This window comes from Miscanthus floridulus, chromosome 1 (assembly GCF_019320115.1).
Source record: "Miscanthus floridulus cultivar M001 chromosome 1, ASM1932011v1, whole genome shotgun sequence".
Classification (NCBI taxonomy): domain Eukaryota; kingdom Viridiplantae; phylum Streptophyta; class Magnoliopsida; order Poales; family Poaceae; genus Miscanthus; species Miscanthus floridulus.
Window position 1 is genome coordinate 62,612,441 of NC_089580.1, and position 27,680 is coordinate 62,640,120.

General features: G+C 42.1%; 2 pseudogenes; one reads left to right on the top strand and one right to left on the bottom strand.

Moving 5' to 3' along the window:
- Positions 1-30: 30 nt before the first annotated feature.
- LOC136457774 (uncharacterized) lies at positions 31-2,799 on the bottom strand (annotated as a pseudogene).
- Positions 2,800-20,023: 17,224 nt separating this feature from the next.
- LOC136457777 (uncharacterized) lies at positions 20,024-23,639 on the top strand (annotated as a pseudogene).
- The last annotated feature ends 4,041 nt before the right edge of the window (positions 23,640-27,680 follow it).

Consider the following 27,680-nt stretch of genomic DNA (forward strand, 5'->3'; position numbering starts at 1 on the left):
GTTCAAATATTGCCTGTGCTTCTGCTTCTTCTACTTGTCATTATTATCACTTTGGCACTGATTCCAATTCAAAATCGTTCAAATGATAATTAGTAGGTAAAATATTAACATGTACTAAACTAAGAGTATATTGTTGTTCTTAAATACAAGAAACCAGTTGATAACCTTTTCTCTAGATAAAAGTACATTGTCATCATCACTAAATTCAAACTCACATGTTTCTTTATTCTAGTAAACAGAAAAAACAGTAGCATTAGCTGTTATAAAAATCCTTTATGGATGCATAAGCATTAAATTCACAAGCAAGGGTGACTTTACCAATTCATCCCTATGTTTGAGGAATCCCTCATTCTGGTTGGGTGCACCACACTGGACTCTCTAAAATTTTGAAAGGATATTAAAGCCAAAATACTAGTTTAGGTGAAAACATGGAAAATAGTGCAAATACCTTTCTTTTAGAATTCAGTACTTGATTCTGAGAATTGTTGTGATCACTCCTAGCACAATTTCCCTAGAAAAGATATAAAGTTTGAATAACGCATTTCAATACAGAGTTACAAAATTAAGCTGTACATTCTTACCATTGTTGCTTCTTGGTTCTCATTGTGCCTCTGATTGTTTTTTAGTTCTTCGATAACTTTGTCTTGCATTCTAGAATGCTCTTTGAGTTGCCTTATTTCCTCCAACATGTGAACCTCTACATCAGATGATGAGCCATCTAGTGAAACTATATTAATGTCCTTAAAATAGTGTGTTTTTCGACCATAAACTTGTTTAGGAACCGGAAGCAATCCCATGCCGTGCACTTGTCCAGCTTTTTCTTCTCCCAACACCTGATGTAATGCATCACCTTCCCATGCAACTCCGCCCTCACTATTTTGTGCTAACTTTGGTTGTGTGTCTAGGAGATTTTCCAATTGAACCTACAACAATGAAATCCAGACATCAGAAAATAGAAATAATTATATATTGCAAAAAAGTTCCCATGTGCATGTAGCATACCACTGGCTCATTTATCCCTTTTCCCTTTTCCTGTGAGTGGCTAGATAAACCTTTGCTCTATGTGGCTGTTTTTTTTCAGGATCAGCTTGCCTCTGCAAAAATAGTAGTAAAGGAAAAGCAAGAAGAATCATATATAATTTTTTTACGAGAAGATGTACTCACCATGTCCTCAGACCAACGAGCATAACTCTTTGTACCTGTTGTATGAGTTGTCTTCCTCATTTCACAACTTATTTTGTTCTTTTCACTAAGGGTCTACAAGAAAAGTAAATTATTAAATAATGAACCATTATACATGTAGAAATCAACAATAGTAGACGATGATAGTAAAAATACCAAATAGTGTAAATAGTGGTGCCTTACTTTTCCTTCTTCGGACTTCCAGTATCCTACTAGGGCCTTCCATTCAGCTTCAACAATATCATCTGGACAACGCTTGTTCAAAATAGACCTTTTCTTCTTTGGATTAAATAGTGTCTTTTTTAATGTTGCCTTGTATTTTCTCCAATCTCTTCAAATTGATTTGAATATCCATTTCTCACATGAATGAGGATACAAGAACTTTGTCTAAAATAAGAAAGTCACTAAAGAATGAATTTGACTTCATGACATGATAACAATCATATCTTTTAAACAATGAAATCTGCACCAAACACTCTTGCCTATCATCTGGCCACATGGGCTCACAATATTATATGAGCTAAACGCTACTGCACTCAACACTTAAGATGTAATTCACTTCACAAATTCAATTACACTTGAATAAAAAGACCAAATCATCATCCAAAATAACCTCTCATCTATTCAAGATATATCAGGTTTATTTTTGAACTGAAATAAAAACAAAGATGGCTAGAGACAAACTGATGTAGGTGCTAAGAGCGAAGAAAGAGCTAACCTGTACAAATTGAATGATGGTTTCTCCATAGTCTTTCTTAACTTTTCTCCAATCTTTGGCACCAACCGGACAGTAACCACCATTTCTTGCTATGGTGCCCAAAAATTGGCCTAAAAGGCCACCTTCTTTTCCAATGGGCTGTCCAAGCTTATTACATCTTACTACTATCCTATCTCCGTCAAGTAGATCCCAAACATGTGTTAAAACAGTCCCCTTTCGCTTTTTAGGTTCTTTGTCGCCATCAGCTATTAAAAATAGAATGACAGTGATAGTAACTAGTTAAGATACAGTCCATATGAATGAGATTGATCTAACTACATTTGTACCTGATGTGTTCTGGTTCTCATGATCGCGCTGCTCAACCTCGTTGGCATATAGTGCTTCGGTATGCATTAAATTTAATGCTTTCTTTTTCTTTGTACCTCCTCTTCCTGCTAAACAAATTTTGAATAGGCTAATCTTGGATGAAAATAAATCATTGATAACTACCATGATATGGAATAGTTAAGTTGTACTTGAATAATCAGATATACATACAGAAGAGTAAAATTATATGTTCATTCTAATACCTTTAGTTTTTTTTTGGTTTAGATTTGGATGGTTCTTTGTTGGACTTGGTAGGCGCTAAAGTGGCCAGTCTGTCCTTTGTCACAAACAAGCTAACCATTTTTTTGCTCTCACACTCGTTAAGCATTTTCATCACTTTAGGATCTTGTTCTAGTACAACCAAGCTTTCGCTTGTAGTATAGATAGTCAACTGATGAGTATCCATGATCCTTGATCAAATCAATCAGGTTCCAGTAGCATATCACATCTCTGTCCATTTCCGTTTTCACATGTCTCTCTCCTTCAGGTGCCCCATCACATTCAAGATTTATGGTCCAATTATCCACCGCCATGGTTGCACAATCTAAATAAAATATAGTACCAATAGAAAATTAAGAATAAAGATAACAGAAGAGTAACAATTAGATTAAACTGCATATATGTAATGTTATTTGAACTTGGAGCTTGAGAAGAAGTGAAGTGCTACGTTTCAGATAGAATGGTCAAAAGGATGGCATATTAGCTTTATATATAATACTTGTGTTTTTGCTCAGGTATGTAAAGATTTGATGCCACTAGGCAATAGAATTTTGAAACCTTATATCAGCACATAGCAATATTAGATTGCTAAATTTCCAACCATTGCAAAATATGACAATTAATCTTTGCAGGCACCAACAACTAATTTTACATGCAGGAAAACAGAACTAGCCAAAATTTTTAATCTTTGCAGGCACCAACAAAATATTTTTACATGAAGAGAAATAAATTAGACCCTGCACACATATCAAGATGTAAGAAAGAATAATCTTTTTATTCATCTACAGGTCTAGACCAGACATGCAAGATTTTTTTTAGTTGTAAAATAGACATCCTCAGTCAAAATAAATTGTCATAATGATCAATCAGTTCACAACCTATATGAGGCAAATACCACTTGTGAGGTTGAGGAAAACAGAGCAGAACTACATACAGCTGCAGACTTTTGTCACCCAGCGTATCTGGCATATTCAAGTCATTGCCTTCAATACTACTACCCCAACTTGACTCCAGTAGTTAAAATCTTGTGAAAAGTGATTCTGAAATATCTTTTGTGTGAAAAGCGGTGCATTTAAGTATTCTGAAGGTGGAGGCACAACTTTAGTTTCTAGTTTTATAGAACCAAAATGATTGATCTGTGCAGACTAAATTTACAAGGGCAGGGACAGAGCGGCTGCGACGAACTTTGCCGGCGGGTTCAAGGTGGCCGGGAACTGCTTGGGCTCGGACACGCAAGCAGCTGCGTGGAAGCGTGCGCGAGCGCGGCACCGGAGGGCGGTGGCTGACGGTGAAGCTGCTGCGTGGCAGCTGCTTGCTGCTGCTACTGTTCTCAACTGAAACAGCCCTCTTCCTCTCTCTCTTTCTCCTGATTTCGCAAAACAGCAAGATAATCGGCCTTAAGAAAAGTTGGTCATCTACAAGAGCTCACCATCTTTGCTTAAGGGACCATCATCAAAAGATCACTGGTTTTAAAGATTTTGAATTCAGAAGATGGGCACTGTGAAACTGTAACTGAAACCACATTCAGAGTTGTGGAAAACTGATTTTACTTATCAAACCTTGCCAATTAACTAATGGATAACCATTTGTCAAACATCGCAACCAACTAGAATTATCATATCTGAAGCAATCTACCAAACAATGGAACAAAAATTTGGACAAATTTTATTCCTATACTTCTAGTGTATACTACCTATAGGATGAGGCCCAAGGGATTTGTATGCCTAGGGCAGTGATCATGGAGCGATAAGGCAGTAGGAGACTAGGACATCGGCATCGGGTACCTCAAGCGGCATAGGGTTCCGTTCGCTGACTGGCCCGCTTGTGAAGAGGGCCGATGATTTGGGAATTGTGGGAGCGGACGAGGAGCTGAAGAGAAGCATACCTAGCGATCTGGGCTGGACGGACGAACTGATCCGGCCGCCACGAGCATGGATCAGCTGCCGGCGGTCGGTCCTCTGCTTGACCGAGATTCTCTTTCTGATGGGGTCAGGGAACTCGACGACGCGCTCGCTCGGCCGGCAATTGGCCACTTCGCCTCCGTCGAGCCTGTTCGCCACCGCCGGCCCTCAGTTCATGGAAATGAGGAGGGAGTTGGAGTTTTTTCAGCTAGATTCAATTATTCGATACGACTGAGTCACCGAGAGGGGCATCTGTTTGGCGGCAGATGTATTGTTCGGAGGGAAAATTTGGTGGGAAATACTTTGTCTATTTTTTTGGAGGGAAACTAATGTTCCATGTCTCTTGATTCTAGATTGGTTTTGTGATAATATTAATAATGACACGTATATTAGTTTTGTGATAATATTAATAATATGTACCAAATTAGTGTATTTTAAACTAATGTCTAATAATAATTTTAATTTTTACATTAACACATAAATGAATTTTTATACAACTAATGGCACCAAATTAATGTGACCAATTATATTACTATTATTAATATGATAAATATTAATGAAAAATAGTTTCTTGAAACGAGTATTATTAACTACCACTACACTTTCACTTATAGCTATAGAGCATATGGTTTCATCCAGGATAATGCCTACGCGTGCAGGTGAAAGTTGCTCGGTCTACACACCTTTCCCTCTCGTCTTCTCCTCCTCACGTCTTCCCCCACCACTGGCGCCATGTCGTTCCCCTTCCACCTTCTCGCCCCGTTCGGCTCCATACATTCTGCACACCTTCCGTCTCGTCTTCTCCTCCTTGCGTCGTCCCCGCCACTGGCGCCACATCGTTCTCCGTCCACCTCCTCACCTCGTTCAACTCCATATTTTTTTGAGATCTCAACTCTTCATGTGCAAGTTGTAGTATCCGGGACTCACGCACCAACTCACACCACAACAAACGCACACACACACACTCACAAACACACCTAGTGCGCAAATTAGATCTACACCTATACGAAGAGACTGGACGTGGCTAAGAGGTATATGAAGTTGTCACCTTATCTTCGAACATGACGAGCACGTCACCCTGACGACGAATGTGGCATATCCACGTCTAAGGTAGCTAAGCCAGGACCAACCACGGTGTCACACCCAATTTTAAGGATAAAATTGAATGCACAAAACTCGTGTGTGCCCAGGAATCAATCACACACACAAGCTGACAAATTACATAAAGTATCATCACGGTGTCTCATACATCAGAGTTATAATAAAACTTAGTCTTATACATCACAGTAGAATAATAAAAAGATAATAAAACTCTCATGGCCGTCATCACAGGGAAGGTCAACTGGTTGACCACAAGCCTAATAATCCTCTGAGAAATCCTCATACCCGTTGTCATCTGTTACCCATCCGGGATTTTTATCCAAGTAAAGAAAATAAACAAGTGTAAGTACATTCCATACTTAGCAAGCTAACATGGGGTTATGAAGCTCAAAAAGGGTAGACTCTGGTTTACTGCAGTTGGTATTTTTAATAGGTCAAGCTTTTATTCTCAATTATTATCAAGTTATGCTTAAGCTCCCATTTGATTCCCATAAGAACAAATATCGGGGTCAAGTGTACCATATATCATCGTTGAACAACTTTAAATGATCATCAACAAGTAACCAGTTATTCTGTGAGTTTTCCGGGCCGCTCGTAACCGTGAGCACGGCTATTATAACAGTTTGTTACCCTCTGCAGAGGTGGTGCATATTCACCACGAGTCATGATCCCCATATGCCCGGGTAAATTACTCCCATGTCACTACCAAGGTGAGCGGGCAGGGTACACTATGAAGCCATTTTATAGGTTTCCCTAACGAGTTAGGGCCGCTAGGTTTCCTTGGCAGGCAGATGTAGGAACCCCCCTTTCCTATGGCACATATCCATCGCGGCTATACTCATAGGAACAGAGGCAGCCCTATACCCAAAGTGGCAAGCCCCATTTGCGCCAAAAAGGTAACCTCTAACTAGTTAGGAAAGATCCTATTACTAAGCTAAAGTCAGAGCCATATGACTCTCCCGGTTGCACTGTCAGTCCCAGCTTTTGCCGACAGATAAGTCCTTATGGAGGGCCGGGAGCAACATGAACAAAGGTCATTTGCACTTTCGCCCTATGGAATAGTTGTTATAATTCATGTTACTCACTTTATTCCATAGTATCATTCATCAACATGTATGTCAAGTTCAGTTAGAGCACTAGCAATCTACCCATATGCATTTAACCCATAGGAGACAAGGAACAGGATAAACATTCACTAGGATGTCCTTACGGGTATCAAAATTAGACACATGCAAATGAGTAATTGATTAAAGTGATATAGGACATCAAGGAAGGCCCATGTTATACTTGCCTTGGTTCACAAACTCGTGCTGGTCCTACTGGTCGTCGAAGAGTTCTTGGTCTCCCACGGTTTCCTCACCGTCTAAACGCGACCAACACAGCAACATACAACATTCCAAAGCATTCATGCAAAGCAAACATTCCTATCATTAGAACAGTACACCAACAGCATTGAAATCAAGATAAAATGTTTGTAAAACTAATCTACGTCTCGCTACGATCATGTCAACGCGAAGTTCACGAAAAACGGAGCTAATATGCAAAAGTTATGATTTAAACGGGTTTTCCTATAGCCATATATTTATTTAAATCTAATCATGAAATTAAAAAGTTCCAAACTTGACTAACAGTAGCTCCAACATGTAGCTTATGAAATTACGAAGCTAACACGATTTGAATGGATCAATTCAGAGCTAAAACGACAATTTTATAAGCGAAACAGTTCAAATGGCATTTCTGTAATTACTGAAAACATATTTTTGACTTAAGCCATGGAGTTTACGCTTTCCAAACGGGATTGCGCATTCGGGAAATACGCTTTGGGCTATGGGTTAGGACTTAGAAAAGTCCAGGGACTCTTTAGCAAAATTACCCGCGAAGGGGTAACTTCTAATCCTGGCCGTTGATCTCGCGATGGGCGGCTAGGATCGGCCTGGGGGGGTCGGCCGTCTGGAACAGTAACACCGGCGGCCAGGCGCCATGGCTGGCGGCAGTGGTCTCGCCGGAGCGCGCGGTTAGGGCCTACGGTTCACCAAATGGACCACCGAGTGTACCGGGGGACACGGGGGAGGAAGGGGGTCGTGGCCATGCTGCTTTGGCGGCCGGGAACGGTGGCTAGCGCGGTGGCCACCATGACCGGCGACCATGGCCCGCGGAGCTCGCGACCAAGGCTCAAGAAGCCAACAAAACGAGAAATAAACTACTCGGGGAGATAGAGGGGAAGACAGCGAGTCTCACTGCGGTGAAAACCGGAGCGGAGGCGGCTCGGTGATGGAGGTTCACGCGGAGGTCCCGAGCTCGATGATGGCGGATCCCGGTGACCACGGCTGCGGCGGTTGCGGCCTTCCCCGGTGCTTGGCAAGCGCGAAAATGAGAGCGGGGGGCAGCCGGGTGCGCGCGGAGGGGTCGGGCTGCTATTTGAAGCGCCCGAGGCACGAGGAGGGGCGCTCCCACGACGCCGTTCATGGGCGACGGTTGCGGCGCGGGGCGAGCGGGAGGTTGGGGGCGGCGCCGATAGGTGGGCTCGAGCGTCAGCGGCAGGGCATGGGTGGCGTGGGCGGTTGCCTGGCGCGGCTGCTGGGCCGAGCGCGTGGGCGGGCTGCGGTGCCGGGCTAAGCGGGGGAAAGGGGAGAGGGAGAGCTAGGTCGGCGGTTGCCAGGGGAATGGCTCGCGGGCCAAAAACAAGGAAGGAGGAGATGATCCTTTTCACTTTTTATTTTCCAAACAAATTTTCCCAAAAGCATTTTCAAATAATTTTTTTTATTTCATTTGAACTCTAAATCAAGAACAATCATCACATGAATAAATAGTGCAGCAGCATGTATGCATCAAAAGTTTCAAAACTTATAATTGATTTTTAATTCCCCAAAAATTATTAATTTCCTATAATTGAATGCACACTTAATAACATAATTAAATCAAATTTACTTATTTTAAAGAATGTAAAATTTTGGGTGTTACAATTCTATCCCCCTTAAGATGAATCTCGTCCTCGAGATTCGGGTGATTGCTTACTCAAATAGTTGGGGATAATTCTTTCTCAGATCCTCTTCTCTTTCTCAAGTAGCCTCATCCTCTGTATAACGATTCCACTGCACCTTGCACATCTTTATTGTTCGGCTTCTCGTAACTCTTTCGGCAGTTTCCAAAATCTTTATCGGATACTCTTCATAAGTAAGATCTTCCTTGACAACAAGTTCTTCCAAAGGAATTTGTTCTTCTAGTACCCTCAGACACTTTTTCAACTGGGAAACATGGAACACGTCGTGCACACCGGACAAGCTCTCAGGCAGTTCCAACTGATAAGTTACTTCTCCATGCCTCTCTAGGATCTTAAAAGGTCCTATATACCTTGGTGCTAATTTTTCCTTCATATTGAATCTTCTCACAGTTCTCATTGGTGACACTTTCAAGTACACATAATCACCAATCTCGAAAATTAGCTCTCTTCTGCGGGTATCAGCGTAACTCTTCTGTCGGGACTGAGCTACTCTCAAATTGTCTCTAATCATTCTCACTTGTTCTTCCGCGTCTCTAAGGACATCAGGTCCAAACACTTGAGTTTCTCCAGTCTGGTTCCAGAACAAAGGCGTTCTACACTTACGTCCATACAATGCCTCGAAAGGTGCCATCTTGAGGCTCTTTTGATAACTGTTGTTGTACGAGAACTCTGCGTAAGGCAGACTCTTATCCCAACTATCACCATACTGAAGTGCACATGCTCTCAACATATCTTCCAAAATCTGGTTGATCCTTTCCGTCTGTCCATCAGTTTGTGGGTGGTAAGTAGAACTAAAATTCAACTTTGCTCCCAAAGATCTATGTACTTTATGCCAGAATTGCGATGTAAATTGGGTGCCTCTATCCGACACAATTTTCTTGGGAACACCATGTAAGCACACTATTCTTTCCATGTACAACTCTGCTAATCTTGCACCATTATAGGTAGTCTTGACTGGTAAAAAGTGAGCAACTTTAGTGAGTCGATCCACTATTACCCATATTGAATCATAACCTCTTTGAGTGCGGGGTAATCCTACGATAAAGTCCATACCAACTTCTTCCCATTTCCATTCAGGAATCTTCATTGGTTGTAGTAACCCTGCAGGTCTTTGATGCTCAGCTTTCACTCTTTGACAAGTGTCACACAAAGCCACATATTCTGCCACATCTCTCTTCAAACCATACCACCAATACTTTTCTTTGAGATCCAAGTACATCTTGGTACTTCCGGGATGTATAGAATATGTAGAATCATGGGCCTCTTGCAGAATTGCATCACGGATAGCTTTCACTTCTGGTACACATATCCTTTTCCCGAACCAAAGAGTTCCATTCTCATCCATTCTAAATTCGGGTGCCTTTCCAAGCACTACATTCTCTGCTATCTCTTTAAGTTTTTCATCCTCCAATTGTCCTTTGCGTATCTCCTGCTCCAATGTAGGCTCTATCACCAATTCCATTGCATTAGTGACTAGGCTCAAGTTGAGATACTCCATTTCAGCACACAACTCTACTGACATAGATGTTATCTGAAGTCCATTGGCATAGCTCTTTCTGCTAAGTCATCCGCTACGACGTTTGCCTTTCCCGGGTGATAATGCATTTCCAAATCATAGTCTTTGATCAATTCCAACCAACGACGTTGTCTTAGATTCAAATCTGATTGGGTGAAGATATACTTCAAACTCTTATGATCAGTATAGATATCACTCTTATGTCCAATCAGATAATGTCTCCAGATCTTTAAAGCATGAACCACAGTTGCCAATTCCAAGTCATGAGTAGGATAATTCAACTCATGCTTCCTTAGTTGTCTAGATGCATATGCAACCACTCTTCCTTCTTGCATGAGCACACATCCAAGATCCAAACGGGATGCATCACAATATATAGAGAAGTTCTTGCTTAAATCGGGCAAAATTAATACTGGAGCTGTAGTCAATCTCTTCTTTAACTCTTCAAAGTTTGCCTGGCATTTATCCGACCATACATACTTAGCACTCTTTTCCAACAGAGCTGTCATGGGCTTGGCTAGCTTGGAAAAGCCTTCAATGAACCTTCAGTAATAACCAGCTAATCCCAAAAAGCTACGAATCTCACTTACAGTAGTTGGTGGTTTCCAATTCAGTACATCTTGCACTTTGCCTGGATCCACTGCTATTCCACCATTGGAGACAACATGACCCAGAAAAGAGACTTCCTTTAACCAAAACTCACACTTGCTCCGCTTAGCGTACAACTTATGTTCTCTAAGCTTTTGCAAGACCAACCTTATGTGTTCCGCATGTTCTTCTTCAGTCTTAGAGAATATTAGTATGTCATCTATGAATACTACCACAAATTTATCCAGAAACTCCATGAACACCTTGTTCATCAGATACATGAAGTATGCAGGTGCATTGGTCAATCCAAAAGACATAACGGTGTACTCATATAATCCATACCATGTAGTGAATGCGGTCTTGGGTATGTCCGAGTTCCGAATCTTAAGCTGATGATAACCAGATCGGAGATCAATCTTGGAGAACACATGAGCTCCTCTCAACTGATCAAACAAATCATCAATCCTAGGCAAAGGGTATTTATTCTTGATGGTAACCTCATTAAGTGAGCGGTAATCCACACACATTCGTTGACTACCATCCTTCTTATCCACAAAGATCACAGGTGCCCCCCATGGGGAAGAACTAGGGCGTATGAAACCTTTTTCTTGCAACTCTTTTAGTTGTTTCTTAAGCTCTTCTAATTCATTAACTCCCATTCTATATGGACATTTAGCTATTGGTGCAGTTCTAGGTAATAATTCAATAATGAATTCAATGTCTTGGTCAGGTGGCATACCTGGCAAGTCATCGGGGAAGACATCCGGGAACTCCTCCATGACATGATCTTGTTCATTGACTTCACCATCTAGCTGATTCACCGTGGCTGTAGGCTGAGCTTGCACTACCACTTCTACACAGATTCTATCCCCATTGAGTGATGTCACAACCACAGATTTCTCTTGACACTGAATCACTGCCCGGTGTTGTTTCATCCAATCCATTCCTAGGATAAGATCAATTCCCACTGTTCTCAACACAATAGGCTTCACCTTGAAGTCTACCCCCCTTAAGGAAATACTAGTTGAGGGGCTCCAATAAGAAGCGGGCATACTACCTCTTGGGGAATTCACTAGTATAGGATTTTTCATGGCACACAAAGGTATGCTATGCATTCTAACAAAAGCTTGGGAGATAAAAGAATGCGAAGCACCAGAATCAAAAAGTACGGTAGCAGAAATAGAGTTGACGCTGAACGTACCCAACATGACATCAGGCGTCTCCTGAGCTACATCAGATGACACATAGTTTACCTTTGCTGTGAGAGGTGATCGGGCGTTGAACTTCTGATTGTTGGTCTGGCTCTGAGGTGCTTGTTGGTTCTGCTTCTTAGGACACTGATGAGCATAGTGACCTACTTCTCCACATCGATAACAGGCATTGGGATTGTTGGGTGCACCGCTCTTCACAGGAGCATTGTTAGGCACTCCCTGACGTGTAGTAGGATTACTAGTCTGTTGCGGGGGACGCTGATTTCCAAACTGTTGCTGATACTGAGGGCGTTGCTGGAAATGGTTCTGTTGGGGATACTGACCAAGGTTTCCCTGGTGAGTTGGTCCTTGATTCCTCTGCTGGAAACCTTGCTGGGGATAAGCACGTGGGCGAGTGTTGCTTCCAGAAGCTTGCCCTTGGAGCCTTCTCTTCTTAGCTTCCATCTCCTTGCGCTTATCATCAATCACGATTGCGCGATTCACCAAAGACTGGAAGTTAGGATAAGTATTAGACATCAGTTGGAGCTACAGTCCATCATAGAGTCCCTTGAGGAAACGGCATTGCTTATCCTTGTCATCCGCTACATCATTAGGAGCGTAGCGTGATAGTTGTGCAAACTTGTCCTGATACTCCGCCACAGTCATTGATCCTTGCTTGAGAGATCTGAATTCTTCCTGCTTCAGTTCCACTAGTCCATCAGGAATATGGTATGACCGGAAACTGTCCTTGAATTCCTGCCAAGTGATTGCAGGAGCATTGTTGGGACGTCCAAACTGGAATGATTCCCACCAATCCTGAGCAGCTCCTTGGAGTTGCTCGGAAGCGTACAACACCTTCTCAAGGTCGTTGCATTGTGCTATGTTCAGTTGTTTCTCCACAGCACGCAACCAATCATCGGCCTCCATAGGGTCTGAGGCATGGGTGAACACCGGTGGACGACCTTTCATAAACTCTCCTCGCTTATCTCTAACCTAGACAGGCGGTGGCCCTCTTGCAGGTTCATTGTCTAAGCGCTGCATCATAGCTTGCATCAGCTGCGCTTGCATTCCCAATATCTGTTCCATGGTCACAGGTGGCGGTGGTGGATTTATAAGAGCATCACGCCCACGACCACGGCCTCTGCCTCTTCCTCCTCTTGCGGCCATCTGTTTTCCAACAAATGTGCAAAATTTAGAGATTTTTTTTAATTATAGAGAGCTTACAAAAGATAAGAAACAATGCTGAGAATTTTCTGGACAAGGTGCAAAGTCAGCAGTTCAGTAAAACAGTTATAAATCGAGTTTCAGAGATCCAACAGAGGTGCACCAAGATTTGTTAGAAAGATTAGGACATCAGCTACAACTTTCATATAGACCACTTTTACAGATTCGGACTCACACATAGTCAAAAGTAGAGCTAAACCGAAACTGTTCTGAGTTCCAGACAGCGCAGGAACATCAACTTGTGACAGCTAGATCTCCCCAACCTGAACAGCTATTGACGTGATTCCAAAGACACTTGAAAGATACAGAGGTCTAGTTATCTCCACAAAAATTTCAGAGTTTTTATCATCCCAGATTTCGAGATACCAGATAAAGAACACAGGCTGCTCCAGAAATCAGCACAGCAGAGATAAGATAAAACGAAACATCTGCATTAAAATTTCATTCTAACTAAAAGTTCCAATCTAAGGAAGTTGTGGACATGCCCACAAACTTCCAGCAATCAAGCAAAATACCAAATCAACCAAGTTCACAATTTAAACATCTAATCAACCAAATTCACGAGACCAACAAGACTAAATAAGAACACGAACTAACGACATGATAATCTAGATCAAGGCACCTAACACCTATGGAGCGGTGTCAATCATGGTGAAAGAACGGCGCTTCTTCTTGTAGATGGAAGGCTATCCCAGTTGTGCTCGAAGTTCATCCACTTGTTTCTGAAGACGTCTCTGCGCCCTCTGAGATGCACGCAGTTCTCCTTTGACTTCATCATCCACTCCCTGCATAGCGTGGACATGCTGCACCGTTGCCTCCAGAGTTGGGTCATTCTCTGGTGGAGCCAAAACCTACCAAACACCCTCATGATCATTTCGAGGAAGGAACCTAAAGCGATCCTCCCTCATGGCCTCAAAGCGACGACCATGGTAGTGGATGTAGGCATTCTGTGCTGCATCCTCCATGCCATCCAAAGCATGGGCTCTCCTAGCAGGGGCACAGTGGACGGTCTCCACCTCATGTCCATTAATGATATCGTTCCATGCGGTGACCACCAGCTCTACCTTCTAGAAGGTAGCCTCCAGTGGGTGCTTGTACTCAGTGCAATGGTAGCTGATGGAGGCGTGCAAGTCGGGGAAGTAGTCGCCCAGCACATGGGTGAGGAGAGTGTGGTAGTAGGCTGTCTCTGGAGCTGGCTTAAAGTAGTACTTGCACTTCCAGCCAATCTCCTCGTCCTCCACGGGGGCAGCTGGGGAGGGTACAGGTGTAGGGGAAGTAGCCGTCGACTCCTTAGGTGTAGCTACCACAGGAGAGACTAGCACGGCGACTGGTGTAGGAGTAGGTGTAGGCGTCGGTGTAGCCATCTCCTCGTCGTCGGAGATGATCACAATCTCCCTCTCCGCCGATGGGGCACGCGGGGTAAACATGGCACGATATCCGGCGGTGCTGAGTCAAGCAGTCTTCGGATTATGAGACATCTATAGATTTAAAGTGAGATGAAATTAGAATCAACAATTTTAAATAATAGATTAAGGTATGAAAAGCATAAATGTTTTAATAAAACAACAAGAATAAGTCAGTAAGCAAGAAACCAGAGGAGCAAAGATGCTAAAACGACCATTTTCTAACTAGGCTTGCATCCTACAGTCAACACGTCTCTGATACCAATTTGTCACACCCAATTTTAAGGATAAAATTGAATGCACAAAACTCGTGTGTGCCCAGGAATCAATCACACACACAAGCTGACAAATTACATAAAGTATCATCACGGTGTCTTATACATCAGAGTTATAATAAAACTTAGTCTTATACATCACAGCGGAATAATAAAAAGATAATAAAACTCTCATGGCCGTCATCACAGGGAAGGTCAACTGGTTGACCACAAGCCTAATAATCCTCCGGGAAATCCTCATACCCATTGTCATCTGTTACCCATCCAGGATTTTTATCAAAGTAAAGAAAATAAACAAGTGTAAGTACATTCCGTACTTAGCAAGCTAACATGGGGTTATGAAGCCCAAAAAGGGTAGACTCTGGTTTACTGCAGTTGGCATTTTTAATAGGTCAAGCTTTTATTCTCAATTATTATCAAGTTATGCTTAAGCTCCCATTTAATTCCCATAAGAACAAATATCGGGGTCAAGTGTACCATATATCATCGTTGAACAACTTTAAATGATCATCAATAAGTAACCAGTTATTCTGTGAGTTTTCCGGGCCGCTCGTAACCGTGAGCACGGCTGTTATAACAGTTTGTTACCCTCTGCAGAGGTGGTGCACATTCACCGCGAGTCGTGATCCCCATATGCCCGGGTTAATTACTCCCATGTCACTACCAAGGTGAGCGGGTAGGGTACACTATGAAGCCATTTCATAGGTTTCCCTAACGAGTTAGGGCTGCTAGGTTTCCTTGGCAGGCAGATGTAGGAACCCCCCTTTCCTATGGCACATATCCATCGCGGCTATACTCATAGGAACAGAGGCAGCCCTATACCCAAAGTGGCAAGCCCCATTTATGCCAAAAAGGTAACCTCTAACTAGTTAGGAAAGATCCTATTACTGAGCTAAAGTCAGAGCCATATGACTCTCCCAGTTGCACTGTCAGTCCCAGCTTTTGCCGACAGATAAGTCCTTATGGAGGGCCGGGAGCAACATGAACAAAGGTCATTTGCACTTTCACCCTATGGAACAGTTGTTATAAATCATGTTACTCACTTTATTCCATAGTATCATTCATCAACATGTATGTCAAGTTCAGTTAGAGCACTAGCAATCTACCCATATGCATTTAACCCATAGGAGACAAGGAACAGGATAAACATTCACTAGGATGTCCTTACAGGTATCAAAATTAGACACATGCAAAAGAGTAATTGATTAAAGTGATATAGGACATCAAGAAAGGCCCATGTTATACTTGCCTTGGTTCACAAACTCGTGCTGGTCCTGCTGGTCGTCAAAGAGTTCTTGGTCTCCCACGGTTTCCTCACCGTCTGAACGCGACCAACACAGCAACATACAACATTCCAAAGCATTCATGCAAAGCAAACATTCCTATCATTAGAACAGTACACCAACAGCATTGAAATCAAGATAAAATATTTGTAAAACTAATCTATGTCTCGCTACGATCATGTCAACGCGAAGTTCACGAAAAACGGAGCTAATATGCGAAAGTTATGATTTAAACGGGTTTTCCTATAGCCATATATTTATTTAAATCTAATCATGAAATTAAAAAGTTCCAAACTTGACTAACAGTAGCTCCAACAAGTAGCTTATGAAATTACGAAGCTAACGCGATTTGAATGGATCAATTCGGAGCTAAAACGACAATTTTATAAGCGAAACAGTTCAAATGGCATTTCTGTAATTACTGAAAACGTATTTTTGACTTAAGCCGTGGAGTTTACGCTTTCCAAACGGGATTGCGCATTCGGGAAATACGCTTTGGGCTGTGGGTTAGGACTTAGAAAAGTCCAGTGACTCTTTAGCAAAATTACCCGTGAAGGGGTAACTTCTAATCCTGTCCGTTGATCTCGCGATGGGCGGCTAGGATCGGCCTGGGGGGGGGGGGGTCGGCCGTCCAGAACAGTAACACCGGCGGCCAGGCGCCATGGCCGGCGGCAGTGGTCTCGCCGGAGCACGCGGTTAGGGCCTACGGTTCACCAAATGGACCACCGAGTGTACCGGGGGACGCGGGGGAGGAAGGGGGTCGCGGCCATGCCGCTTCGGCGGCCGGGAACGGTGGCTAGCGCGGTGGCCGCCATGACCGGTGACCATGGCCCACGGAGCTCGTGACCAAGGCTCAAGAAGCCAACAAAACGAGAAATAAACTACTCGGGGAGATAGAGGGGAAGACGGCGAGTCTCACCACGGTGAAAACCGGAGCGGAGGCGGCTCGGTGATGGAGGTTCACGCGGAGGTCCCGAGCTCGACGATGGCGGATCCCGGCGACCACGGCTGCGGCGGTTGCGGCCTTCCCCGGTGCTTGGCAAGCACGAAAATGAGAGCGGGGGGCAGCCGGGTGCGCGCGGAGGGGTCGGGCTGCTATTTGAAGCGCCTGAGGCACGAGGAGGGGCGCTCCCACGACGCCGTTCATGGGCGACGGTTGCGGCGCGGGGCGAGCGGGAGGTTGGGGGCGGCGCCGACAGGTGGGCCCGGGCGTCAGCGGCAGGGCACGGGGGGCGTGGGTGGTTGCCTGGCGCGGCTGCTGGGCTGAGCGCATGGGCGGGCTGCGGTGCCGGGCTGAGCGGGGGAAAGGGGAGAGGGAGAGCTGGGCCGGCGGTTGCCAGGGGAATGGCTCGCGGGCCGAAAACAAGGAAGGAGGAGATGATCATTTTCACTTTTTATTTTCCAAACAAATTTTCCCAAAAGCATTTTCAAATAATTTTTTTTATTTCATTTGAACTCTAAATCAAGAACAATCATCACATGAATAAATAGTGCAGCAGCATGTATGCATCAAAAGTTTCAAAACTTATAATTGATTTTTAATTCCCCAAAAATTATTAATTTCCTATAATTGAATGCACACTTAATAACATAATTAAATCAAATTTACTTATTTTAAAGAATGAAAAATTTTGGGTGTTACACACGTGCTCTTGCCATCCAAGCTATGCTCGGTTCTCTCCAGCTCTATATCTATTGCCCCTAAGCTCGCCCCCATCTCCACCACCTCCGACCGCTGGTGACGACCACCTTCTTCCCCTTCCCCCTCTCTTGATGCGGCCATGGCAAACTAAGGCGACCTCCTCAACAAAATCCTATGCGGTGACAATGCTTCTTCTCCAGCTGCGGCAACAGTGCTTCTTCTCTGGGGGCGGCGGTGTTTCTTGTCTGGTGGCACTAGCGAATCGACGGCCAAGGAAAGCAGCAGCGAGCATCGCGCGATGGATCGGGTGTGCGCGCCGAGCGGTGAATTTGTACGCGCTTGGACGCTAGCATTTTCCAAAATCTTGAGTTCCATATTTGACATCCAAAAGTTCTCAAATAATGGGATCAGATGAAAACAAAGTTTGGAATAAAAAGCTATAAATTTTAAAATTTGAGGGATTTAAAATAAAATTTCAATATGTATTTTTCAGAAATAATTATGCACTTAAAACCATTTTTCCTGATGTCAGCATAACCGGTTGTTTTGGGCTTTCAAAACAACCGGATTCTCGGCCATCGGATCTGTACTAGCTGCCATCTGAGGCGTAGTTTGCTTCCCATTCCCTCTGGCTTTGTCGCAGAACGGCCGCTGCCGCCGCCCAAGTCCAGGCCGGTTTGCTCCGCTCGTCGTCACATAGGTCCTAGGCCGCCACCGCCCAGGCGTAGGCTTCTCCCCGCTCCCTCCTTCGTCGTAGCTCCCAGGACGCCGCCGCCCAGGCCCAGGTGCGGGTGCAGGTGCGGCCATCCACGGTCGTCGTCCCCAGCGCAGACGCCGTCGTTCCCTACCGGTGTCCCGGTGCAGGCGGGGGCGCGGCTGTCCCTGGCCGGCATCCACGGCGTGGTGGCCGTCCACGGTGCGGAAGTTACCATCCCCCGGCGGCATCCCCGACGGTCGTTCCTGGCGCGAACGCAGGTCGAGCCCCTTCTATCCACCATTTTTTTTGAAAATTCTAAAGAATATGAAAAATCTGTGGAATATAATAGCCTACTTAAAAGCGAATGCAAGAGGTAGTAAAGATACAGTTACTGTAGCCTATCGTGTCTGCTCACTATCAGGTAGATATGGTGGAAGAGCTTCTTTCTGAATGCAAATCATGTATTTTCAGTGTACAAAGATTTAAAAAGTGGTCAATGCACATCTCTCGGCAGATGAACTTCTTACTGACAGGTGTGTTAGTAGTTGCTAGAATTAGCATGCTAAAATATTAATTGGACCGAAATAGGCCATAGAGATCAGAAACAAAAAACAACATTAGAGAAAAAGAATCACATATATCTTGGTCTTCATAGCTCCGAAGAAAACACATAAAAGAACTAATTTGGCCAAACACTAAGCCACTCAAGTCTCAAACTTTAGATACAAACTCAGATTATCTAGCTGACCAGAAATAGCAAGCAATCAAAATAGGTTGAATTCCATGTTCAGAAGTGAATAACGGCTCACTGAATTATTGGGGTGGTCTAGCAGAGCTTTCAACAGGCAGTAGGTACCCAGAGCTCTATTTTATTGGAGATCAGCAGCCAAAGCTAGCAGCTGCACAATTGTAGCTACTCAGTGTTTGTTCAGTGATCTATACAGGCTGCCATATATCCAACATCCTTTGTTTTTTGTGGAATTATCCAATTTTCTTATTGCCCTAGGCATACATCATGAGGCAATAATTAGCAGGCTGTACACTTCCTCATTTATCATCAAAGGAAAAAGAAGCAAAAGTTCATGGATTTCTTTTACAATTAATTTCAGCATTGTCCATCAGCACACATCACCTTGACTACAGCTCCTTTAGGCAACACTATACTACTTCAGATAGGATTCATTATAGTATCATGGAAAACATAGCTGAATTGTTTTAAAAGAAATCATAGCTGAATGCATATAGTGATGCATCCTGCAACTCTGAGCCATATATTTTCATACTGACAACTAGAGCACATTTTATTTCAGTGAACCAAATCCAGAGGTCCAAGTTCAGAGAACCAAATTTGTAGAAACTATTACGAACATTTTGCAAGAGCATTGCCAAGTGAGTGAAATCTGAAGTCTTTCCTGTACATGCTATATTGGCAAAGTATTCTGATTCATTGTAATTCTCCCCCCAAACTTTTTTCTTTTAGCAGTCCTCTAAAGAAATAGTCAAATTGTTTCATCATCACAGTGGTTATATTTCGAGGAGGCTATTAGAATCATAGCAGACAATCCCATCGGAAGGCTATTGTGGTTCCTATGAAGTTAAAATAAGGTGGACGATCCAAATCTACTTTCTTTATTGCTACTATTATAGATTTTTCATCGCTCGTAACAAGGATAAATAAACTAATGCAGTGATAGTATTTCTTGTTTTCAGTGAATTAATGGACTTAAATGCTATTAAGAGGTTGTTGCAATCTGAAAGATCAAGTGATGAGTACATAGCTGGAGTAAAAGGTTTTATTAAGTTTGCCTACAGTGGAAAAAGGTCCGATGCAAAGATTCAGTGCCCATGTGTCAAATGTGTCAACAGACGGTTACAAACGCAAGAAATAGCGTATGAGCACTTACTGTGTAATGGAATGTTGCGTGGATACACTATATGGGGTTGCCATGGGGAAACAGCATCTTATATCTCTGCTAACAAAGATTTAGAGCCATGTTCAAAGAAAAACAAAGATTCAGAGCCAGCACGTCCAAGTTTCAACACTAATATGCGGCAAGTAGTTCAAGAAACCTTTGGATATATAGATACTGAACATCACACAAATGGACCTCATGCATCTGGTTCCCCTGAAGATGGACCAGATGCGAAAACAGAAGCTTTCTTTGATTTGCTTAGGGCTGCTGATGAACCTTTATGGGAAGGATGTGAGCTGTCAAAAATTTCTTTCCTTGTCTTATTGTTTCATGTGAAATCAACCAACAAGTAGAGCAATAAATCAATTAATGATCTACTTCAAATCTTACATCTAGCTCTCCCAAAAGGTTCAAATATTCCTGCAACATTCGTGGAGGCTCAAAAGATCGTTGCAAAGCTTGGCCTTAAATATGAGAAGATTCATGTATGCCCAAATAATTGTCAGCTCTATTGGAAAGACAAGAAAGATGATGACTTCTGTTCAAAATGCAAAGCTTCAAGATGGAAAAATAAGCCAGATGAAACATCATTGACAAAAAAGGAAAGAAGAAAGGCAACCCCAAACAAGGTATTGCGTTACTTTCCAATCAAACCTAGACTTAAAATGCTTTTTATGAACAAGGAAACAGCCAAGTTAACTAGATGGCATGATGAGGAGCGTACAAAGGATGGTGCTTTGCGCCATCCTGCTGATTCAGAGGTTTGGAAAATGACTAATTCCCTCCACCCTCACATCGCATCAGATTCTCGAAACATGAGGTTTGGACTAGCAATAGATGGTTTTAACCCATTTGGGAAGTGCAATTCTACCCATAGTTGTTGGCCAGTTGTATTAGTACCATACAACCTTCCACCATGGTTATGCATGAAAGCTTCTTCTCTTATGCTCACTCTAATAATTCCTGGTTACTCTGGAAAGAACTTCCATATATTTATGCAGCCAGTTTATGATGAGCTAAATGAGTTGTTCGACACTGGTATGTCTACATATGATGCATCTCGACATGAGAGATTTCAACTTTATGCTACAGTATTGCATACTGTGAGTGATTACCTTGGGACAGGGATACTGGCACAGTACAGTGTTCTGGGACAGCTGGGTTGTGTGTCCTGTGATGATGAAACAAGTTCAAGGCGCTTGAAACATGGTGTCAAGCAATGTTTCATGGCACACCGACGATTTCTACCCACTGACCATGAGTTTCGTTATGATGCTAGTTCATTTGATGGAACCGAAGAGCATCGGTCTAGACCTATTTCTTATTCTAGAGAATCTCTTTTGGAAAAGATAAAATCAATTAGTGACTTTGAGAAGTCTAAAACCTGGAAAGGTGTTAGTGGCCTATTTTCTTTGTCTTACTGGAAGTATAATTTGCTACGGCACAATCTTGACTTTATGCACATAGAGAAGAATGTGTGTGAAAATATATTTGGGACACTTTTAGAAATGGATGCCAAATCAAAGGACAACCTACAGGCAAGGAAAGATTTGCAAGAAATGAACATCAGGCCAGATCTACATCCATAAAAAAGGCTAATGGTAAGTATTACTTGCCTCCTGCTTTGTACAGCATGTCTAAAGAGGAGAAGCAACAATTCTGTAAAGTCCTTCGTGACATAAAAGTTCCAGATGGTTATTCTAGTAACATCTCTAGATGTGTAAATGTTGATCAACCAAAAGTTTCAGGCCTAAAAAGTCATGACTGCCACATACTAATGCAACAACTTATGCCACTTGCTTTGAGAGGTCTTCTTCCAGATGAAGTTACATCCGTCTTATTTGATCTGTGTGGATATTTTAGAGAACTGAATGCAAAAGTTCTTCACATCAATGAACTTGAGAAGTTAGAAGAACGAATCATAACGACATTATGTCGGATGGAGATGATATTCCCACCTAGGTTTTTCACTATCAATGTGCATCTTGTTCTTCACTTAGCAACAGAGGCAAAAATAGGTGGTCCTGTATGTTATCGGTCAATGTATTTTGTGGAAAGGTATGTTCTCCTTATAAAAATCTAAGAGCCATGTTTGGTACCTTCTCTTTGCATGCTAAATTATCGTTTTTATTAATTTATACTAGTTTGTGCAGGTACCTTGGTGTTTTGAAGTCAACCGTGAGAAATAAAGCTCGTCCAGAGGGCAGCATTGCAGAATCAGTTCTAGCAAAAGAGGCTATGCACTTTTGTTCAACATTTCTTAATGGTTTTCAGACCCTATCTAATAGGCTTTCACGGAATGACGAGAATGATGAGTCACTTGGATGTTCTACTAAACATGCATCAACTCTTTTTCCTCATCCTGGGAAACCACTTGGAAAGCCAAGTAGTTATGTCCTGAGAGGTTTGGCTAAAGTACAAGCACATAGATATGCGCTATTCAATTGTTCTGATGTCGATCCATACCTTATGTAATATCTCAAAATTGTAAAAATAATTTTTTTTGCCTCCCATAAATTTTCCTACATGTAAATTATAGAGCTCATGCTGAAGAGATCATCGGAAAAGGAACTGGACATAGAGCCAGCCATAGAAATGTTGAGAACATCCAAAATCAGAGGTTCCATCAATGGTTTAGAAGTCATGTAAGTACCTTAACTCAAAATGCTTTACTTGTAGCACTAACATGCAGAACTAAACTTGTGTATAATTGTACAGATAATGCAGTTAGAGAGTGAAAATAACATTCATGATGTTAAAGATGACATTAGGTGGCTAGCTCGTGGCCCAGTTGAAGCTGCAAAAAGGTACCGTGCTTTCAACCGTCGTGGTTTCCGTTTTAGGCCTAAACGGTTGGATAAGGTGACACAAAACAGTGGTGTAGTGCTAACTGCAAAAACATCAAGTTATGCCAGTGCAAGTGATGGCAGGCCAGTTTTAGGTGATGTGACTTACTATGGGAGGATAATTGATATTATTGAGCTCAACTACTCTGGGAAATTTTCTTTGGTACTTTTCAAATATGAATGGGTTGATGTTATTTCCAAAAGAGGAATAAAGAAGGACAAGTATGGCTACACACTTGTTAATTTCTCACACCTGATACATATAGGAGAAAAGATTGATCATGAACCGTATATTTTTCCTAACCAAGCTGACCAGGTGTTTTATTCTGACGACAAAGAAAACCCTGGGTGGTCTATAGTCACAAAGATGAAACCGAGAGATATATATGATACAGGTTGTGAACAATGGGAAGATGATGTAGAAAATGAGCCATTCCATGTCACACACCTTGAAGATATGTTTAATAATGCAACTGTAAGACATCAATGGGCAAGAAGAGACATTGAGGGAACCACGGTGGATGCTAGTGATGTTGCAGATGCTGGTGGCAATGGATTGAATGACCAATCATAGTTCATGAGGTGCAGTACGTGACTCTTATTGTGGATGCTCATTTGTTGAATTTGTTGAATTCTTACTATAATGACAATTTGTTCAATGGATAAGACACTGAGACTGTACCTGTGAACTTAGAGCAAAACATCATTTCTTAATTTTTACATAGGTGTACAATTATAAGACACTGCATGACAATATTGTTACCATACAATAATATTTTATAATATTTATCATACATCTAATTGTCGTACCATACTTATGTGCAGCCGGCTTGTGTTCATACTAGAAGAGGGTATTCTTCACAAGCTGACACCAGTAGTCCTGCGGGGATGTCGTCTGCACCAAAGATGATGACACTAAAGGGAAGGCTACATATTGGATAAATGATTTTATCTGTGATGAGATGTATCTAGAATTTTATTTAATATGTGATGGAACTCGTTTAGAACAAAATTATGGTTCTGTGAGATGAACTTGTTTATGCGAACTTCGGGAATTTGTGAGATCAACTCATGACTATTGTGTTTATTATTGTGTCATATGCCTAGAATTTTTATTGTATTTAATATTTTGGATTTTTTATTTTCTCATTATTCCATAAAAAAAATTTATGCTCGGCGGCTGTGGCGACGATTACCTTACGAGCCTGCAGTGGCTAGCCGGCCTTAGCCTGCCTGCTTACCTGCTTGCCCTATATAGGACACGATGCTACGCATCAGTACATAACATGCAAAAGAACAGATAGAAATATATGGAGAAATACTACAAAAGGGAGAAAATATACATAATAGCAAAAAAAAGTAAGTGTCCAATGTTAGGCCCAGTTTTTGCAAAGTCTACGAATGGAGTCTGAGGTCTACAGACGATTGCAATCCCAAATATGCTATTTCCTCACGAAGAGGCAAAGCTTGCAAACAGGTGCGTGGTTCGTGTATGTCTGGGTCCGTCACGTGGGGACGCGCGTGCACAAGCGCGAGGAAGCGAGCGAAGCGCCTAAGGGACGATTGCTCTCCATTCTTTGTAACACTTGGACTGTAACACTATTTTATGTTACTACAGGGCATGTATTTGTAACACATTTTATATATGTTCTATTCATGTGTTACAACGTAGCACACTTTTGTAACATTTTGCTTGTAACATTAATTTTGTGTTACTATAATTATTGTCAGTAACACATTTTTATAAAAAATATGTTTTGTGTTACAATCGAAGCCTGTAACATACTATTTTGTGTTACAATAAACTTTTACTGTAACACATTGACTAATATGTTACAAAAAAGTGATACAATATCCCTGTTGTGTAGTAGTGTAATAGAGATAAATCTAATGAACATATCAGATCTCATCTATCGTTATGACCAGTGGGGCATGAGGCAGAATCATGCAGATCGTAGAAACAACGATAAATTCGACGATCCTAACTTATTACTAATATCAGTGGGACATGAAGCAAAATCATGCAGGCCATAATACAATAATAAGATCATGGGGCTAACACATCTTTCAACCTATCTTTACTTCAACGGTCTCGTGACGTGAACTGCATATGTGAAAACACTCGATATCGGCTAAAACAGCCGATTCGGGCATAGCGCATAGTTAAGGTCATGCCATATTAGGAACAGATCTACCAAATAACAATTCCCACTCTATGGTGCTAATAGTGGGGTGTGAGGCAGAATCACACAGGTCGTGATAACAGGCCATGGAATGGTTCTCGTTAGCCAATAGATCTATTCAAGACCAGACATGCCTTAATCGCACGTTATGCATGACCAGGATTGACATAAAATGGCCAATAAAACATAACTCATCGTTTAAGGTGTAGATTAGATCAATTTAGATTAATAAACGATGGGTTAAACACGATATAAGGTCGATCTAGATCAATCCCAATCGGGCGAAGTGATATTACTATAATTAAATAAATAATGAAAGCAATAAGCAATATCAGTAACTTAATGAATCTATTCAAAGGTCACCACCCTTAGATAGAGCCAATAACTTGACCTTAATCTAGTTCGAGCAGTGGAGGTCGACTAGATCGATGCAGCCATACTTGAACTAAACAAGAGTCGATAACTAGCTTATACCAGAGTCATAGTGGAGGTCGACCGGATCGATGCAGCCATACGAACAGAAGTATAAGCCATAACGATACTTACAGACAAGCTGGAGATTGGCCGGACCGATGCAGCCCTGCTCACTGAAGAACTCGCCAAGATCTACTATACTCCTACTCCTAAGGGGTGCCCAGAGTCAAAAAAGTAAGTAACTTGTATTTGATTGATTGTGTGTTCTCTTACAATAGACGGGGTCCAATATTTATACCCAAAGCCTAAACATGAATTCTACTCGAGCACGACTCATTACAATCTTCTGCATAGAAAAAAATATTCCTAATTTAAGATAACTTGGACCCTAATCTTACCCTTTTTGTAGAGTCTGATATGTAGTTTCTTGGCACCAACCGTAGCTCATCATCGCTATCTGCTGACGTCATCCAAAGAGATTTGATTCTAGAGTCGTATCTGAATCAGCTGATATCGATCCTTATGCAATCGATTCCTTGATTGACACAATGTTGTAAGCCTTCGAATTCCCGTGTTCTTCTTCCAAATTTTGGTGTAAACACTTTCTAGATAAATTGCCTAGGTTACCACCTGACAGGGATATAGAGTTCAAGATTGAGTTAATACCAGGTACAATGCCCATCTCCCGAAGGCCTTATAGAATGCCATCAAATGAGTTAGCAGAATTGAAGATCCAATTGCAAGAGCTCTTAGAAAAGGGTCTCATTCGCCCTAGTTCGTCACCATGGTGTTGTCCAGACATATTTGTGAAAAAGAAGAACAAGTCTTTGTGGATGTGTGTGGACTATTGACCACTCAATGTTGTTACTATCAAGAATAAATATCTTTTGCCTCGCATTGATATATTATTTGATCAATTGGCAAAAGCAAAAGTGTTCTCTAAGATTGATTGGAGGTCAGGTTATCACCAAATCAAGATTAGGTCTGAGGACATACCTAAAATGGCTTTTTCCACTAGGTATGGCCTTTATGAGTATTTAGTCATGTCCTTTGGGTTGACCAATGCTCCTGCTAATTTCATGTATTTAATGAACTCAGTATTCATGCCCGAGCTTGATAAGTTTATGGTCATGTTTATCGATGATATCTTGATCTATTCCGAGAATGCAGAAGATCACGTAGAGCACTTGAGAGTGGTGTTGTCTAAGCTAAGAGAGCATAAGTTATATGCTAAATTTAGTAAATGTGAATTATGGTTGAGGAAACTACCTTTCCTAGGCCATGTTTTATCTGAAGATGGAATCTCGGTAGACCCATCCAAGGTGCAGGAGGTTCTTGATTGGAAAGCCCCAACCTCCGTTCATGAGGTTCAGAGTTTTCTTGGCTTAGCAGGATATTACCGTCAGTTTATTTCAAATTTCTCCAAAATTTCCAAGCCCATGACTAGGTTGCTTCAAAAGGATGAGAAATTTGTATGGACACCGGAGTGTGATGCAGCTTTTCACACTTTACGAACATTGCTAACTACTGCTCCTATTTTAGCACAGCCTAACATTGAGAAACCTTTTGATGTGTTTTGCGATGCATCAGGTACCAGTTTAGGGTGTGTTCTAATGCAGGAAGGCCGAGTCATTGCTTATGCCTCGTGGCAACAGAGAAAGCATGAAGTCAATTATCCAACCTATGATTTAGAATTAGCAATAGTTGTCCATGCTCTAAAAAATTGGAGACATTACCTGCTTGGTGATGTTTGCCATATCTACACCGATCACAAGAGCCTCAAGTACATTTTCACCCAACCTGAATTGAACATGAGGCAGAGAAGATGGTTGGAATTGATCAAGGATTACAACCTAGAAGTACATTGTCATCTGGGAAAAGCCAATGTGGTTGCAGACGCCTTAAGCCGGAAGTATCGGTGTAATCCTTTGATGGAAGATGGTTTCAACTTATTACATCCGGCAGTCTTACACAATATCACTGTTAGTTGCTCTCTTGAGTCTAAAATCATTGAGCTC